We start from the raw sequence: 17,972 nt of genomic DNA, 5'->3' as shown, positions 1-17,972 counted from the left end.
AATTTTTGTCCTTCATTGCTTTATTTGTAAAATGAGGATCATAGTAACTGTGATTTAGAGGACCAACAAAGAACAGAAGGGCATGCTGGATACTGAAAAGAGCTTAGAAATAAGGTATTTGGGTCACAGTCTTGGATCAGGCTCTTATAAATTAGATAAACTTGAACAAGCAGGAAAACCCCATGATGACAACATCTGCATATATTTTGTTTTCCTTCCTGTCCACAGGCAGCATAGCATCTATTTAGAAAGTATGCAAATGGCATTTATTGACTTAAATGATTTGTCACATAAGGGGATTTTAGAAAATTGTTCCTTATATCCCTTTTTGTTCATACATTCTATAATTTTTGGTAATGGAAGTATAAGTGCTTTGAAGAGTAAAGGGTGTATTTATAAGGGACTCTTTAAATTTTGGCTACAGTATTATTTTGAAGCTGCTAAAGGAGAAGGAAGAGACTTTTATTGGTATTAAGGCTAGATAACTAGTGTCAGGATTAGATTTTTCAATCAGTTCAGTTCAGTCACTCAGTCATGTCCAGCTCTTTGCAACCCCGTGGATTGCAGTATGCCAGGCTTCCTTCCCTGTCCATCACCAACTCTCGGAGCTCACTCAAACTCATGTCCATCAAGTCAGTGATGCCATCCAACCATCTCATCCTCTGTCGTCCCCTTCTCCTCCTGCCCTCAATCTTTCCCAGCATCAGGGTCTTTGCCAATGAGTCAGTTCTTCGCATCAGGTGGCCAAAGTATTGGAGTTTCAGCTTTAACATCAGTCCTTCCAATGAACACCCAGGACTGATACCTTTAGAATGGACTGGTTGGATCTCCTTGCAGTCCAAGCGACTCTCAAGAGTCTTCTCCAACATCAACAGTTCAAAAGCATCAATTCTTTGGTGCTCAGCTTTCTTTATAGTTCAACTCTCACATCCATACATGACTACTGGAAAAACCATAGCTTTGACTAGACAGACCTTTGTTGGCAAAGTAATGTCTCTGCTTTTTAATATGCTGTCTAGATTGTTCATTGCTTTTCTTCCAAAGAGCAAGCATCTTTTAATTTCACAGCTGCAGTCATCATCTGCAGTGATTTTGGACCCCCCCTCAAAATAAAGCTTGTCACTGTTTCTACTGTTTCCCCATCTTTTGCCATGAACTGATGGCTATGGCCATACCATCCTGAAGGTGCCCAATCTCATCTGATCTCAGAAGCTAAACAGGGTCGGGCCTGGTTAGTACTTGGATGGGAGATTGCCTGGGAATATCGGGTGCTGTAGGCTTTTGGGGGCTTTCCCAATAGCTCAGTTGGTAAAGAATCTGCCTGCAATGCAGGAGACCCCAGTTTGATTCCTGGGTTGAGAAGATCCCCTGGACAAGGGATAGGCTACACATGCCAGTATCCCTGGGCTTCTCTTGTGGCTCAGCTGGTAAAGAATCTGCCTGCAATGTGGGAGACCTGGGTTTGATCCCTGGGTTAGGAAGATCCCCTGGATAAGGGAAAAGCTGGCCTGGAGAATTCCATGGACTACAGTCCATGGGGTTGCAAAAAGTCAGATACAACTGAGGGACTTTCACTTCACTTCAGATTTTTCAATAGGGAGGCAAAATCTAGAGTAATGACTATAGAATTCTGCTGGACTATTATTTGTATATTTTTACATAATTATTTGCATGTCAATATTGCTGAGACTACCTGCATCTAATTTTTAAAAAATATTTCCTTGATAATTCTGATATATACATAGCACCTTTGTTTGACAGTAATTCACTGCACTTTCCCCACCCCTTTTTCCTTTTGAAAATTGGTAAGACAATACTTGGTTCTTATCTGGCAAGAAATACTCTTTCGTTGCTACTTTGTAGGAATGATTTGGCTAGAATTGGTATACAATAGATATTGGTATACAACTGAATGCCTCTGGATGCAGGCAATGAAAATCTTAATGTGATTTTCATTTTTTCCCCCTAGAACATTGTGGTTTAAACCTGTTGAAAATAGAGTAAGTTAATTTTCAGGCTTGTTTATTTTCTCAAAAGTTAAGCCACTGAATAGAGTACTTTTTGACATGTACATTCTGCTGTCACATTGAATCTTACATCTGCATCTAAAAAAATCAGCATAAGATACTAGTAAACTTGAGCAATTTTTAAAGCTTTTCTTCTGCTTATGGAGGGTATTACCTGCTTTCTTTTGACTGTGGAAGACTCAGGTCAGCAAAGATAGAGCAGGGTGCATATCACTGCAGATTTTCTTCATTGTCATCTGTTGCTGGCAATATGGTCAGAAGTGAAAAAAAAATGACTGCTTCTTTTAATTTCCTTTCCTATCTTTTAAAATAAGTTATCTGTGTGTGTGTTCATGCCAAAATATCATTTATGGGGGGGGGTGTGTGTGTGTGTGTAAGAGGCAAAAAGAGGGAGGAACCTGGATGGAAGGTACATTTAACTTTTCTTGGGCAAAACTGTTTTCTATTTGGCCTTCGTTTTAAAGGTAAGTTGTGAATCATGACTTTCAGATCAATACATTTTCCAGCAGAATATATGCTGTAACTTCCTGTTTATTTGTGTTGAAGTATGGTTGCCTTGAGGCTTCTTGGGTGGTGTTAGTGGTAAAGAACCTGCTTGCCAATGCAGGAGACACAAGAGACACAGACAGGTTCAGTCTCTGGGTCAGAAGATCCGCTGGAGAAGGAAATGGCAACCAACTCCAGTATTCTCGCTTGGAGAATCCCATGGACAGAGGAGCCTGATGGGCTACAATCCACGAAATCACAAAGAGTTGGGCGTGACTGAGCGACTTAGTTGCTCTACAACATGCATAGTTGCTTTACACTGCTGTACAACAAAGTGAGTCAGGCATACCTATACATACATCTCCTCTTTTATGGAGGATATTTCTTGCTTTCTTTTTATCTTTTCTTGCTGCGCCACATGAGATGTGGGATCTAAGTTTCCCAGCCAGGGATCAAACCTGAGCCCCGTGCATTTTAAGTGCAGAGTCTTAACCTTTAGACCACCAGGGAAGTCCAATAACTTCTTGTTTGGAATGTTCTGATTTTATCGACTAATGTCTCTGTCTTTCTATCCTCAGGAATTTCTGGACTTGTAAACTTGCGGACATGTGAGAACTATGTTATATTCAAAACGTATAGATACCTTTGTTCATGTGTTAAATTACAATTTCTTTGCATAACTATACAGTAAACACACAGTCATTGTTGTTTAGAAAGTAGCAGCATTTGTTCTTTCCAAAATTAAGCTTTGAGTTTCATGTGTTGATAGACTATCAGGTCTAGTCAGTCATGTCTGACTCTTGCGACCCCTGGACTGTAGCCTGCCAGGCTCCTCTGTCCATGGAATTTTCTCCAGATCAGAATACTGTAGTGGGTAGCCGTTCCCTTCCTAGCCCAGGGACAGAACCCAGGACTCCTGCATTGCAGGGGGATTCATTACTGTCTGAGCCACCAGGGAAGCCCAGACTATCAGGATTACAACATGTTCCAAGATAGGTTAGCATTTCTCTTTTTCAGATTAGGGAATTGTGGGTGAGAGCAAGCGAGCGACTGTGTCCAAGGTCTCACTGCTTTAACAGTGACAAGGCCACCGTGACACACTAGATCTCAAATTTCATAGTCCTTTCCATTTTCTGTTGTATCACATGCAACATAAATATGTCAAAAAACAAGCCTTAGTTCCCCCATTCCCGTACTTTCCAACTCCCATGGAAATAGGATTGTAGCTTGAAGATTGCCTGCATTTGGTAGTTTAAAATATCTCTCTTCTTCCTTCATGATGCAGTGGAAAGAGCATTTATCTGGAGTCAATTTTGAACAATATTGACTGAATGCCTTCTCTGTGCCAACTTTGAGACCAGGACCTGGAAATACAGATTATGAGGCACATAATCCTAGTGTTTACAGTCAGCTCAGACTTCTGGTCCAGCCTCTTATTACTTATCTATCTTTAGGTGAATCATTTCATCTCTCTGAAACTCCATTTTCTGATCTTTAAAATAAAGGCAAATTCTATTTTTGAAAGTTGTGAAGATTAATTAAACTTTAATAAAAGTAAATCTTATAGCACATTTCTGACAAACAGGAGACATGCACTCAACAAATGTTAATGTCTTCCCTCTTACATCTAAGGGTTATTGTGAAAAGCAAATAAGAGAATATACATGAAAAAGCTTTGTGAATTGGACACAAAATTCCATGGACAGAGGAGCCTGGCATGCTACAGTCAATGGGGTTGCAGAGTCGGAGGTGACTTAGTAACAATATCAACAACAAATTATAGACAAAGTTGGGGTTTTACCCATACTGCTTTTCTTCACCTTGTAAGTTTGAGTCAAATGAAAAGAGGCAAGCATCTCAAGATAAAGTAGCAACTTAATTACAGATTAAGGCTGTGTTCGAGATTGTAGTTTTGATGTGCCTCCCAACACTTTCCTCTAGAATTAAATTTACCCACTCAGGTAGGTACAGAGCAGCGTGTGTAGGCACAGGTCTTACCATTGGGGCAGTAATTTTTCAATGCAGAAGGTAAACAGAATGAATGCTTCCTGAATGGAAGCAGAGAACCCTGAAAGAGCACAGCTGCCCATGGACAAGTTGTTTTTAAACTCACTAATTACTCCATCTCAGTAGATAAGTCACTCCATCTCACATGAAAAAGAAATGGGAAGTGGTATTCAGGCAGAAGCCTTTCTCTGTGGAAAGAAAACAAGAGGACAGAAAATACAGGTTTCTCTAATAGACACATATACATTGCTATGAAGAAATTAAAATTCAACCCTCTTCCCCCAACCCCCCATTCTTATACGAACTGCTATTTCATGTGTGAAAATGTCCTTATATTTTCTTCAAAGCTATTTAAACCTCTTTCCCCAGCTTATAATATGTTCAAAGAAAAATACAGATTAGAAAATTCTGCTGTATTACATTGTATATTATATTCCGTATACACAGTATATACAGTCTGTATGGTACCTGTGTGTGTCCTAAAGGAATGTATATTTATTAGAGGAAGTGGAGAGGGAAATTAAAGTCCTCAGTGTGTCCATCTTTAGGTATGATTATGAGTGATTATTATTATGCATTTCATACTTTTCAGAATTTGTTAATGATATATTTTTTAAAAGGTGGCAATCTCCTTCTGCCAAAATGCAACTTTAAAAAAGCACAAACAATAACAAAATCTAGCCATATTGTTTCTTCTTCTCCAATGCTGGCAATATTTTCCATTTTTCCCTTTTCAGTTATGTTCAGTACAAGTGGTCTAACAAACTCATTGGTGCAGTAAACAGTGGTGGAAAGTCACCTGAAGACTAATTAAACATAATCGTGTGTGAGTGCATGCTGTCATTTCTATTGTGTCTGATTCTTTGCAATCCTATAAACTAGAGCCCACCGGGCTCACTATTCATGGGATTCTTCAGGCAAGAATACTGGAATGGGTAGCCATTTCCTTCACCAGGTGATCTTCTTGACTCAGGGATCAAACCCATGTCTCCAGCATTGCAGGTGGATTCTTTACCACTGAGCCACTGGGGAAGCGCCAATCAAACGTCAAATTGCAACTATTATAGCAGACATTGTCATTTCTAAATACCCATCTTTTAATTATTTGTAAATGATGATAAATCCTGGAGTTAAGTTCAAAAATTTAAATTCCTTTTCCTTAATCAGCATCTTTCCACATTTCTAAGAGTCATCTTAAGAAAGAGTATTTACTTTCTTATTTTGTTATTTTTGTTATAACTATTGGTATGAGGGATTTTTGGTCATATAAATTTTATTTTTTTAAATGAGGTCCAATTTATCCATCTTTTCTACTTTTTTCTGTTTTTTCATACTTAGAAAAGCTTCTAATGCTGGATTATGAAAGTTTTCTCCCACATTTTCTTCTGAACTGGTTTCATTTTCCATTTAAGTATTAATATTTTGAAATGTTTACTGAAATAAAGTGTTAGTATGGATGCAATTTCCCCCCCAAATAGCTATCCAACTTTACAATATCCTTTATGGAATAATGTCATTGCCTCAACTTTATCATATACTAAATTTTTGTATGCATTTGTATTTCTTCACTTCTACTTTGTTTTCAAAGCTCTTTTTTTTTTTCAAGAGAGTACTGTGGTTTAAAAATTATGTTGTTGTAGTATGTATTTAATTTAATTTATGTATTTTCTTTGTTTAAAATTAATTTTTATTGAGGTATAGTATATTTATACTCTAGACACCCCAACACTAAAAATAAAATTTGAGCATGGCCTCCTAGATTATGTATATCACTTAAAAATTTGTATACATAAAAGAATGAATACTGTCATGTCCATTGTAAAATTGCTAAAACATATATTTGAAAGCTAAAGGTAAAATAAACAATATTAAAATTTTTAAGCAATAAATTTAAAAAAATAATAAAAATTTGCAATATATTGCTGTCACTAACATTGTGAACAATATATAATTATCTGTTTTTAACTTTTTATTTTATATTGAGATATAGCTGATTAACAATGTTGTAATAGTTTCAGGTGAACAGCAAAGGGACTCAGCCTTACATACATATGTATCCATTCTCTCCTAAACTCCCCTCCCATTTAGGCTGCCATATAACATTGAGCAGCGTTCCATGTGCTTGTAGTGTGTATTTTAAAAATGCGGTTAGTTAAATTCTGTCTCTTTTTTTCTCAGAATATAGTAAGCTAAAACTACTAAAGTTAACTCAAGAGTTGATGTTTAGCTGGAACGATCACACATCGATCTATCATCTTTTATTCTAACAGCCTCAGCAGTTTCTTTGCTTTGATTTGTAACATAGCTTTTGCCATCTTGTAATGTGCCATTTGAAAAGATATTTAGTCAAGCCTCTAAGGCAATTGATTTTTCAGTTATTAGCAAATTGGAATGTGGCTGGATTTCAAGTAGAAGGAAAAGTTGGAGATAGGGAGTTCCTCAGGTAAAACTAGTTGTTATCATAAGGAGGCAGGTTCAGAACAAGGAATTTAGGAAAAACATGTATTCTTGTTCTTTATCTTTTGCTAAGACAACTTTTCAGTATCTCTTTGGCCTGAGAAATATAGCCTTTTTCTCAGTTAGGAAAGCATAAGAATTGCGCCATCTTAGGCACTTGAAAGATGCATGTAGGGGTGAGTCAAGCCAAGTACTTAAAATCGATCATTCCAAATAATACAGGAGCTCAAAAATCTATTCCACTGGATCAAGAACCAAACTTTATGACTCTTTTCATCAGATTTAAGAAATAATTTCAATCTACTTGAATATAAAAGTAATTTACAGTGCATCAGTACCTTCATCCCACCACTAATTTTAGCAGTACTTATGTAGCTTCTCTGAGAAAGCTGTAATTACAGCTAGAAAAAGATATCTCCAAATTACTGCTGCTGCTGCTGCTAAGTCACTTCAGTCGTGTCCGACTCTGGGTGACCTCATAAACGGCAGCCTACCAGGCTCCCCTGTCCCTGGGATTCTCCAGGCAAGAACACTAGAGTGGGTTGCCATTTCCTTCTCCAATGCGTCAAAGTGAAAAGTGAAAGTGAAGTTGCTCAGTCGTGTCCGACCCTCAGCGACCCCATGGACTGCAGCCTACCAGGCTGCTCCCTCCATGGGATTTTCCAGGCAAGAGTACTGGAGTGAGGTGCCATTGCCTTCTCCAAAAAGTTACTAGAGTTCTCTAATTCAGTGTGTGTCTTCAGTTTTCATTTTATATGATTCACCATGACTTAAGAATTCATCTTCTAGACATTTATGTTAACTATAGAAAAATATATATGCATAATTTTTTATTGCAATGCTACTTAACCAAATTAGGACAATTGAAATGTTCCCATTTAGGGGAATGATTATGTAACTTATGGTATTTACAGGTATGGCATATTCACTGTAAAATAACTTTAACAAAGAGGTTTTCCAGACATAGGATAAGGCCAATGATAAATGTTTAAGTAGTAAAAATAAGGATATAGAAGTTAGTATCAGTTATTAACATTAAATTATAATTGTTAAAATGATACTAGTGGTACTCTGAGTGTTGGGATCATGGGCTGTCAATATTTTTAGATAATTTTTATGTTTTTTCTCAATTTTTTTACAATGAATGCAAAATGAAGCATCTTCTACTTTTTTTTTTTTTTTTTGAAAGCACTGAAGTTGTACTCTCTTAGCAAATTTCAATGATACAGTGTTATCATCTGTGGTTACCATGTCATATATTAGATCCTCAGACCTTATTCATCTTGTAACTAAAAGTTGGTAACCTTTACCAAACTCTCCCTATTTTCCCCAACTCCAGTTCTTGGCAATCACAGTTTTGTTCTCTGTTTCTATGAGTACACTATTTTTATTTTTTTATTTTTAAAGAGTCTACATATAAGTGATACCACACAGTATTTGTTTTTCTTTACTTGCCTGATTTATTTCACTTAGCATAATTTCCTCTAGGCTCATCCATGTCATCACTGATAACAGAATTTTCTTCTTTTCAAGGCTGAATAATATTCTGTTTTGTATCCACGGTTTCTTGTTCCATTCATCCATTGGCAAACAGGCTGTTTCCATACTGTGACTATTGCTGCATCAAATATGGGAGTCCATATATCTCTTTAAGATAATAATTTCCTTTATATATATACCCAGAAGTGGAATTGTTGGATCATATGGAAATTCTTTTCATACTATCATGGGGTGAAAGAGGAGAGTGAAAAAGGTGGAATAAAGTTCAACATTCAAAAAACTAAGATAATGGCCTCTGGTCTCATCATTTCATGGCAAATAGAATGAAAAGAAGTGGAAACAATGACAGATTTTATTTTCTGGACTGCAAAATCACTGCAGACGGTGACTGTAGCCACGAAATTAAAAGACGTTTGCTCCTTGGAAAGAAAGCTATGACAAACCTAGACAGTGTATTAAACAGCAGAGATATATCACTTTGCCAACAAAGGTCTGAATAATCAAAGTGATGGTTTTACCAGTAGTCACATATGGATGTGAGAGTGGGACTATAAAGAAAGCTGAGCATAGAAAAAACTGATGTTTTTGAACTGTGGTGCTGGAAAAGACTCTTGAGAGTCCCCTGGACAGCAAGGAGATCAAAACAATCAATCCTAAAGGAAAGCAACCCTGAGTATTCATTGGAAGGACTGATGCTGAAACTGAAGCTCTAGTACTTCGGCCACCATATGCAAAGAGCCAACTCACTGGAAAAGACCCTGATGCTGGGAAAAATTAAGGGCAAGAGGAGAAGGGGGTGACAGAGGAGGAGATGGTTGGACAGCATTACCGACTCAATAGGCATGAGTTTAAGCAAACTCTGGGAGATAGTAGGGTCGCAAAGAGTTGGACACTACTGAGTGACTTTCACTTCACTTCACTTCACTTCACTTCACTTCACTTCATTGGGAGATAGTGAAGGACAGGGAAGCCTGGTGTGTTGCAGTCCATGGGATCACAGAGTTGGGCCTGCCTTAGTGACTGAACAGCAACAACATGGCAATTCTAGTTTTAATTTTTTGAGGCAATCCCGTACTGTTTTCCACAGTGGCTGTACTAGTTACATCCCCACCAGCAAGGCACTAGGATTCCCTTTACTTCACACTCCCACCAGCATGTATCCCTTGTCTTTTTTTTTTTTTTTTTTTAATTTGGCTGCTTCGCATCTTGTTGCAGCAGGCAGGATCTTTCATTGTGATGCACAGACTCTCTAGTTGCGGCACATGGACTCAGTAGTTGTAGCTTGTGGTCTTAGTTCTCCCATGGCATATGGGATCTTATTTCCCTGACCAGGAATTGAACCTGTATCCCCTGCATTGCAAGGTGGATTCTTAACCACTGGACCACCATGTAAGTCCCTATCCATTGTTTATTGATGCTTGATGATGCCATTCTAACAGGCAGAAAGTGATGCCTCAAGGATATTTCGTTTCATATTTCCCTGATGACTAGTGATGCTGTGCATCTTCTTGTGTACCTGTTGGCCATTTTGTATGTCTTATTTGGAAAAATGTCTATTGAGCTCTTCTGTCCATTTTCTATTCATATTATTAGTATCATTGCTATTGACTTGTATTATTTCTTTATATACTTTATATACTAATGTCTTATTAGATAATATAGTTCAGAAATGTTTTCTCCCATTCCATAGGTTTCCTTTGGTTTTGTTGATGGTTTCCTTTGGTGAACAAAAGCTTTTTAGCTTTACGTATTTCCACTTGCTTATTTTTGCTTTTATTGCCTTTATTTTTTGTGTCATATCCAATAAAAATTGTTGCCCAGACTAATATCAAGGAGAATTTCTTCTGTTTTTTTTTTCTAGGAATTTTACAGTTTTATGTTTTACATTTAATTCTTTAATCTATTTCCAGCTAATGTTTTGTGAGTGATGTAAGATAGAGGTTGAATTTCATTCTTTTGCATGTGAAAGAATATCCAGTTTTGCCAATACTGTTACCTGACATAAATCCTACTTGGCCATTTGATTTTCTAATGTTTTGTTGATTTTTGCAACTATATTCATGAGAGTTATTGATCTATAAGTTTTTTCATTCTGGTAATATCTTTATTTGGCTTTGGTTTTAGGGTAATGCTGTTCTCACAGAATGGGTGAGGAAGCTGCTGTTACTTAATTCTTAATCTTCACTCTGTTCCATCTCCTGTGCACACTCCTCTGACACTACCTGGATACCACTGTTTCACTATCAAGATAATATTTTTTAAGGCTTTGAACTTAGCAAGGTTTACACAAGATTTGGTATCCAAGAAGGGGATTAATGTGCAGTGCAGCAAAGCACAGCATATAATTCAAGTTTATATTAGACATCCTTTCTCTTAAACACCCCTTTGCCACTTCAAATAATGTGAATTCACTAATTGTTACACTTCATTTATCCCTGTCCTTTAGTTGTACTGCAGGACTCTACCTTCTTATCTATTTTTAACTTTCATTTTAAAAACTCATCTGGTTTTACAAGGTAAACAATTCAATTTTCTTCAGTATGTTTGGATGAATGTTTGTGTGTGAACCAGGATGGGTGGATATCAGCTGATATTTTTATTTCTTATTTAATATTTAAGTCATAGATGCCCTTGGGTCCACAAGGAGGCTTTTCTCCATGCACTTCTCAGGGCACCAGCCCTCTTTTATGTGGTGACTCTATCATCTCCTTGGACAAAGGAGGAAAGAACTTGAAGGATGGCTCAAGGGACTTCAGGGCCAGGCACGAAAGTATTATTTATCACTTCTTCCCACATTCTGCTGCTCAGAATTCATTCACATGTCCCCACCTGATTGCAAAGTGTTGTCTTGCTATGTGGTTTAGAGAAAATGAAATGTTCTTTGATGAACATGTAAAATTCTTCCTGTCACACTTAAAAAAAAAAGGGTGATATGCTAAGTAGAAGTCTAATCTGGGTCTCCATTCCTTTACTAGCATTTTAGTGAAAATTTTCTTTTACATGAGCTCACTGTCCTGAGGAGACCTTCTTGTCTGACACAATACTCTCAAATCCCTTGGAAAAAAGAGGCTCCCATCAATTTTATTTACTGAATTGCCTATTGATTTGAGTATCTCAAACTCCCCCTTTTTATTGCTGTATACTTAGCCTAGTTTATGCAGTATGCATATATAATTTGGTACCCTTATATTTTTCACTAATAATACTTGATGGATTTTTTCCTTATGGATTGATGCTATCTAATCAATATCAGAAATGATATTAGCTACATCTAGTTCTAATTTTAACTAATAAACTCATTGTTAATATCTCATGAGATTTTTGATTATAGCTGAAAGTCTGTTCCTACATTTTGTTAAAGCCCACTTTCTTTCATTGTCCCCTAAGGATTCCTCAGTCACCTCTTTCAGTTTGTCAGCTGCTTTCTTATTTTTATTCCTTATCTGTTTCCAAGTTATTCCCTTTAGCTGCCTTGGTTTCTTGCTCTTTCTTTAAAAAAAAAACAAAACAAAACACTTTGATTGCTCCATGTTCCCATAATCAACTAGATGTTTTTCACTGCCTATGTATTCAGTCCCCCACAGTGAAAGAATTTAAAGAGTATTTCAGTTATTCCTATTTGCTTTCCATTCCCTGACCTTCCTGTTAATTTCAGATTTGACCAGTATGTTTTACATATTAGAGCTGTATTTGGTGCAGTTTTGTTTTTCAGAATTTTATTATGTGAATCACTTTGACTTTGAATTCATTTTTGATGCAACAAATTGTGACAGTCCTTATTAAGTGCTTTTGAGATCACTGCTGCTATGCTAATAAAGATTGTTTAAACTGAGCTTAGGAACGGTTTTCTGTGCATCTGGTGTGGGTTGAAGAGATTATAATTCCAATAATCTAGAAGAAGCAATTAAGTGTTTGTTCATATTTGGATTTTTAAAATAAAAATATCTTTCGATTGCAGCTATTTTAGTGCATACACCTGTTTAGAATCTTACTACTAGGTTGTTGCTTTTTGTGGTGAGACTCACTTTTTAAAAACTAATGGGTTGAATATAATGGGTGAATTTAGTAGAGTCACTAATACCACAAAATGATTTAAACTAAGGTTTTTTAAAAAAATCTTTCTTGGTGGTGGAAATCATTTTAGGAAGGGTAATTTCTTTGAAAGAAACAAGAACTGTTTCTTGCCCAGTGAGTTTATGGAGGAGTAAACATTCCTATTTCCTTAATAGCAGTAGGTATGTGGTTTATTGGCAAGCTTCCCTTTTTCTAGTGTTCACTCCCCCTCCCCCACCACAGTGAGCTATGAGCACATTACCAAGGCAAGGCCAATTAGTCTGGCCATTTTGATTGTCTTAGAGATGACTGTATGACCCAAGCATGGCCAATGAGAACTCCACCAAAAGTGTTTGCTGGAACTTTAAGGAAAAGTACTTTCTTACCCCTTAGGATATATTATAAGTTGGAGGCCTGGGGAGCTCTTGTTACCATCACATGGAAAGAGCTCTGTCTAAGGATAAAACAATGAGGGAAACAGAATTGAGAGAGAGAAATTTCTTATGGCATTTCTAAAACCTAGATCTAATTGTGTTTGAAGTCAGTCACTTCTTAGATTTCTTGAGAGTGTAAGTCATCAAGTTACCTTTTAACTCAAGCTAGTTTTGGTTGAGTTTCTTTCACTGACAACTGGAAGGGTACCATCAAAAACACTAAGTAGAATTGTTTTCTACAGGAAAGTAAAGAAGACCCTTACCTACATTGTTGACCATTCGCTTTCTATCATGTATCACAGTCAGTGGTACAGAGACATGTTTAATAATATTTATGGAATGAATAAATGATTCATCTAATTAGATCAATTTATTTTAATAATTTAGTTCAGCTTGTTGGGCACCTATTTTATTCAAGGTCTTATCATAGGAAATAGTAAGATGATAAAAGGAATAAAAGGGACAGAGGTGCTCTCTTTCATTTTCTGAGTTTGTGCAGGCAACGAATTATAGTAACTTAAGGCAAACTCACAGAAAGGTCTAAATGGGGTGAAAGCTGTATGTTAAAAAATAGCTAAGTCATTAAAAAGCTCTCAAGTTAGACTACTTAGACTTGACTCCATGTTCTATGCTTGTTAAATAAATAAATTTGAGTACATTATTTAAACTCAGTTTTCTTATCTGTAAAATGGGGGTAATATTTGTATTCCCTTTATAGATCTTTCATAAGGATAAATAGAGATTTTTTTATTTAAAATAATTAAAATACCTAGGATATATTAAGTACTCAGTAACATCTGCTGGATCATGGAAAAAGGAAGAGAGTTCCAGAAAAACATCTATTTCTGCTTTATTGACTATGCCAAAGCCTTTGACTGTGTGGATCACAATAAACTGTGGACAATTCTGAAAGAGATGGGAATACCTGACCACCTGCCTCTTGAGAAACCTATATGCAGGTCAGGAAGCAACAGTTGGAACTGGACATGGAGCAACAGGCTGGTTCCAAATAGGAAAAGGAGTATGTCAAGGCTGCATATTGTCACCCTGGTTATTTAACTTATATGCAGAGTACATCATGAGAAACGCTGGGCTGGAAGAAGCACAAGCTGGAATCAAGATTGCTATTGATACTGAGAAATATCAATAAGCTCAGATATGCAGAGGACACCACCCTTATGGCAGAAAGTGAAGAGGAACTAAAAAGCCTCTTGATGAAAGTGAAAGAGGAGAGTGAAAAAGTTGGCTTAAAGCTCAACATTCAGAAAGCGAAGATCATGGCATCTGGTCCCATCACTTCATGGCAAATAGATGGGGAAACAGTGGAAACAGTGTCAGACTTTATTTTGGGGGGGCTCCAAAATCACTGCAGATGATGATTACAGCCATGAAATTAAAAGATGCTTACTCCTTGGAAGGAAAATTATGACCAACCTAGATAGCATATTCAAAAGCAGAGATATTACTTTTCCAACAAAGGTCTGTCTAGTCAAGGCTATGGTTTTTCCAGTGGTCATGTATGGATGTGAGAGTTGGATTGTGAAGAAAGCTGAGCGCCAAAGAATTGATGCTTTTGAACTGTGGTGTTGGAAAAGACTCTTGAGAGTCCCTTGGACTGCAAGGAGATCCAACCAGTCCATTCTGAAGGAGATCAGCCCTGGGATTTCTTTGGAAGGAATGATGCTAAAGCTGCAACTCCAGTACTTTGGCCACCTCATGCGAAGAGTTGACTCATTGGAAAAGACTCTGATGCTGGGAGGGATTGGGGGCAGGAGGAGAAGGGGACGACAGAGGATGAGATGGCTGTATGTCATCACCGACTTGATGGACATGAGTTGGGGTGGACTCCAGGAGATGGTGATGGACAGGGAGGCCTGGCGTGCTGCAGTTCATGGGGTCACAAAGAGTCAGACAAGACTGAGTGACTGAACTGAACTGAACTTTTAACTGTCTTTTCTAGCAAGCAGAGATGGATGGTACAGGATTTAAATATGGAAGAAGATAGAATTGGAAATGAAGTCACTCTTGGGAAGCTGAGTATTTATTATATTGCAACTAAGTGTCAGTCATTAAGAAAACTCTGTGTATAGAGTTTGTAATACAAAATCATCAAGCAAAATCATACTTTAGTATGATGTGAGTTAGATTTATACTGTGATGATAGATTTAGAGACGATGAGTTAAGATATGCATCCTTGTAAATGGGGTAAAAAAGGGTCCTGTATCTTACATTTTTATGAATTCTAACAGGAAACCATTTAGCATTTTAAACTCAGATTGATAACAATGTCAAATTTTTACTAGATATTCTGTTACAGGAAAGAAAAAAAAAGGATTTTCAAAAATAGTGTCTTTAATTGTCTGCAATAAGGTAGATAAGCAGAAGATTAAGTATTATATGTTATATAGCCTTCTGGATTCATTAATATATAATACAATGCTTAAAGCTCATAAAATTTGATGAAATTTTATAAGGTCTCATTCAGAAATAATTGTCCTTCTATGTCATGAAATGCTTTTTATAATTACTTTTTAATTTTCCTTTAATCTGCAACTCATGGTAAAGTAGAAGTTTCCCAGGGGTTTCTGAATAGAAAGGGAAATGGAGTGCCATTAATGGAAAAATGTAGTTCAAATATGCTTAATATTGCAGGCCTACATGTTTCAGAAGCATGGGGGCATTTCCATTTGATTTAGGGTTCAGTGGAGAGAATGAAACAGCATAGTATAGCAGTGGAAAGAACACAGACTTTGGAAAACTTGACAAAAATAAATTAAAAATTGTCTCATTTTGGACAATATAACCTTATTGAGCCCAGGGTTCACCATGAGAAGAAGACAGCAACATTAACTTTGTAGTGTTTTTGTGATGATTAAGGGTGATCTTTATAGGGTGATACTCATGTTGTTTGGCACATGGAAGGTGATCAATATATGACTACTATTCTTATTATAAATTATAATTTCCAGTTAGTAACAAAACATGTCAATGAGATTCTATTTCATATGTTATGAGTAATGGGAAATATACATCTATCAAAATCAAAATAAAAGAATGGATAATTGCTGGACGCTAAGGCAGTAATATGAAGAAATAAAACTAAAGAGATAAATGTTAAGCGTCAACCTCCAAGATTTTGATAGATGTTGACTGAGTCTTAGCTGATATCCTAACTAATGAATAGCCAAGTTCAGCACTGTAGTTTAACTTCACTGCTCCAGCCTGCTCTGAGGATAAAATGGATGTGGAGGTGTTCTATGCAGAGATGATGATGGAACAGCTGTTCTTCACTTTCTCTTCTTCTCAAGTTGTTTGCCTTTTTCATTTAGCCTATAAAGTAAGCGTGAGTCTAGTTTCTATCAGGAACCAGAGTTACTATCGTAGTGTTTTCTATCCAGTTTTCCTGTCTTTGTCCTTAAGATCTTTTTGGCCTCCTCTCTTGATCTTTCACCTTGTCCAATTCTCTTTCTTGTTTGCTTAATGAAAAGTCCATGTCTCTTCTCAGAACTAGGCTCTTCAGAGGCATCCTCAACCCACTTCATACCATGGAAGGACACATTCCTCCTTAAGGATTATAAAATACACATTGGGATGATAAAAGCAGTTACTTTCTGGCTTAAGGACTCTTCACTGTGTTAAATTTAAACTAATAAAATCCCCAGATTTACATTTTAATATATATATATATATAAATAGCTTTACCACTGGCCTCAGGTTATCTAAAAGGTCATAAGTTTCCCTTCTTTTGTTTTTAATGGAGCATTTTGTGAATTCTATGAATTTTTTGTGAATTCATCCTTGTGTAGGGACCATGCTGGTCTTCTCTGTATCATTCCAATTTTAGCATATGTGTTGCTGAAGCAAGCACTCTTTCCTCCCTCCTTTTCTCCTCTCTCTCTCCTTCTATCCCTTTCTCTCTGTCTCTTTTTCTGAGATGGTGCTCTCTGGCATATATATATGCCGTCTGCTTGCTACAGTTTAAAACTTATTTTTACTTTAGGCAAATATATATTTTTTCCCTCTGTTTTTTCTTTTTCTTCCCCTAGAAAAAATCTTGCAACTGGGTCCAACATATTAAAAAATATAAATTAAGCTTTTTATTGGGGAAAGACCTGATGCTGGAAAAGATTGAAAGCAGGAGAAGAAGGGGATGACAGAGGATTAGATGATTGGATGACGTCACCAACTCGATGGACATGAGTTTGAGCAGTTTCTGGGAGTTGGTGATGGACAGGGAAGCCTGGTGTGATGCAGTCCAAGGGGTTGCAAAGAGTCAGACATGACTGAGTGATTGAACTCAACTGAAGTGGGATCAGACCTCTCCTCTTTCATCTCTTATCATTTTCACGGCCCCTGCAGAGAAGGCAATGGAACCCCACTCCAGTACTCTTGCCTGGAAAATCCCATGGAGGGAGCAGCCTGGAAGGCTGCAGTCCTTGGGGTTGCTGAGGGTCGGATACGACTGAGCGACTTCACTTGCACTTTCATGCATTGGAGAAGGAAATGGCAACCCACTCCAGTGTTCTTGCCTGGAGAATCCCAGGGATTGGGGAGCCTGGTGGGCTGCCATCTATGGGGGTCACACGGAGTCGGACATGACTGAAGTGACTTAGCAGCAGCAACAGTAGTATTTCTGAGGAACCCTAGTCCCAGAGAAACACTATTGAAAAGCCTTGAGCTAATGAAAAGAGTTATTAATTGAAATTCTGAAAACTGGAGTTTTAGCTTTATCTCTAACATCAAATTTATATGTGTCACTGATAGGGGTAATTGTCTTATCCGTAAAACAAAGGTTTGAACAGTGGTCCTCAGTTTTGTCTGTGTATTAGAATCAGCTGGGGAGCTTTTAAAAATACTGGTGCTCAGGCCTTATACCAATTAAATTACAGTCTCTGGGGCGTGACCGAGACAACAGCATATTTTAGAGCTCCCTGGGTGACTCCAGTGTGCAACCAAGTTTCAAAACTGCCAAAGAGTTTTTGAGCAATAATGTTTCACAAATCCATA

The 17,972-nt window shown here is 37.2% G+C and overlaps 1 non-coding gene and 1 pseudogene across 1 annotated transcript; one reads left to right on the top strand and one right to left on the bottom strand.

Annotated features, from left to right (window-relative positions):
* Window positions 1–1,161: 1,161 nt before the first annotated feature.
* LOC128052915 (uncharacterized) lies at window positions 1,162–1,280 on the top strand (annotated as a pseudogene).
* Window positions 1,281–16,723: 15,443 nt separating this feature from the next.
* On the bottom strand, window positions 16,724–16,833 carry LOC128052946 (U6 spliceosomal RNA). The gene has a single exon (XR_008199896.1). It is a non-coding gene; the product is annotated as a U6 spliceosomal RNA (small nuclear RNA).
* Window positions 16,834–17,972: the final 1,139 nt, after the last annotated feature.

The sequence above is a fragment of the Budorcas taxicolor genome, chromosome 8 (assembly GCF_023091745.1).
Source record: "Budorcas taxicolor isolate Tak-1 chromosome 8, Takin1.1, whole genome shotgun sequence".
Lineage (NCBI taxonomy): Eukaryota > Metazoa > Chordata > Mammalia > Artiodactyla > Bovidae > Budorcas > Budorcas taxicolor.
Note: the sequence above shows the minus strand (reverse complement) of the source record. Positions and strands in the feature narration are given on the sequence as shown.